Below are 2,218 nucleotides of genomic sequence, written 5' to 3' on the forward strand. Positions count from 1 at the left end.
TTTTCATTCTTTTTTAAAATCCAAGTCGACCCGTTTTCATCCAAAAAATGGTGTCAACAGCTTGGCGACTCCACTGGGGACTTTAAATAAGAGAGTCAAGCCACGAGTTGATTGCTTTTTGTCTTTGTGTCAAAAATTGAAAACTTGCTTTTTGCTTTATTTTGGCTTTTATTATTTGTTTATAATTATGCTTTGTTTAGAGTTTAGTGTATATTTCTGCACATTCCATTGCATGACCGTTGGTCACACTTTTAAGTGGAGTGAGAAACTACGCCTTCGTGAGGTTTTCACCTCCGCATGGATAGTGAATCGCTTCCGGATACATCCGTACTATGTCTTCGTGAGATTTTCATCTCCGCATGGCCATAGAGAAATGTATCCCCCTGAACCGAACTCGGTCCGCATGAGCCTATAATGGGTGAGGATCGAGAAATCTGCTGGTTCGGGTACCCTTACTTTAGAACCAAACCTCATGTAGTGAACCTTAGGAGCCCACCCTAGGTAGAACCACTTCGAACCCCTAGTATTCACCCAAATAGGTGTTCTATTTATTCTTGCTTGCTTTTGCTTTGTACTAACATGTTTTCTTTTTGTTATGATTGCATTGCATTTTCATCATAAAAAGAGGTGTTGATTCACGTTCAATTGCTAAATAGAGAGCTTGTCATAAGAAAATGGGTTTCTTGATAAAGTGGATGACGATACGGTTGTCCTAATACGGTCCGAGAAGATATAACCAAAGAAGGATGATAGTTCAGTAGAGGACTATACGACTTTGCCTCGTTGCCTGAAGACTCAAGATGACAAAGATTATTCGAGAACCGCTAAACTTTTTAAAGAGAAGCCAACGAGCATCACAATGATGAGTGAGTAATGAGTCGCGGCCCAGATGAAGAAAAAAAGAGATAGAAGGGATGTCCCTTTTGAAGAGTTCGGGAGATTTATCTTAACGCTCGAATGAAGAAGAGGATCGAATGTCCCCGCCTATGACGGCAAAGCCGTATATATATCTGCTTTATGTAAATGGATTTGTTTTCTATTCCAGTTGTTCTAATAGAATTGAACCAAGAATCAACGTTTCTTTGGCATTCATTTCATGCATTTGCATTACATTGCATCATATGCATTAGACTTTCATGAAGTGACCCTAACTGGGTAAAATTATTTCAGTTACCCTGGAAACCACCAAAAATCTAATCAAATATCACTACGGTATCGTCGCCAAACGAAAGCAATGGATCAAAGGTTGGAAAGATTGGAACAGTTGCAACGAGAGATGCAAGATCAGATGCACGAACGACTGGAAAAAATCCAGCAAGACATGTTAGAATCCCAGAACACTGTGATGAACCAAGTAAAGCAGTTATTGACTGGAAGGAATGACAAAGGAAAAGGCCCTTTAGTTGATGCTGGGAATGATCACGATGACCCTGCCTATCCTCCAGGTTTCACCCCAACTAACATCCAAGCGCAACCAGAGGTGTACCCGCAGAGGGCACCTGTTACCATTAGATCCCAATACCAGGTCGGTGCCCCAGCATCGATGAACTTTCCAATAGGCTCGGGTTCTAATCCCGGTGATAATCCTACCAACCCGTGTTTCCTGACCTCGATAACATGGCAGAGGTGGAGAAAGCGAAAACGGACTTGTCAAAACAACTTGAGGACCGATGTAGATGGCTAGAGGAGAAATTTAGAGCCATGGAAAACACCGACTACCATTGTGGAGTCGACGCCAAGGACTTGAGTTTGGTACCTGATCTAGTACTCCCTCCCAAATTCAAAATGCCGGAGTTTGAAAAGTACAACGGGACTAGTTGTCCTGAAGCTCATATAACTATGTTCTGTCGAAGAATGACGGGATACATCAATAATGATCAACTGTTGATCCACTGCTTCCAGGACAGTCTGATCGGGTCTGCAGCTAAGTGGTACAACCAGTTAAGCCGCGTCAACATCATTCATGGAAGGACTTAGCACAGGCTTCATAAAGCAGTACAACCATGTGACAGATATGACACCCGATAGAATCACATTGCAGAATGGAAAGAGCATAGTGAGAGCTTTAGGCATATGCCAAAGATGAGAAGGTCGACAAGTCAGCACCTCTTAAGAAAAAACCACGATGCTTTTATCACACTCGAAAGCACCGTTCTTAACCACATGTTAGGAAGTGTTACATGAGCTTCTCAGATGTGTGATGTCTGGAATGCTGCAA

Source organism: Gossypium hirsutum, chromosome A04 (assembly GCF_007990345.1).
Source record: "Gossypium hirsutum isolate 1008001.06 chromosome A04, Gossypium_hirsutum_v2.1, whole genome shotgun sequence".
NCBI lineage: Eukaryota > Viridiplantae > Streptophyta > Magnoliopsida > Malvales > Malvaceae > Gossypium > Gossypium hirsutum.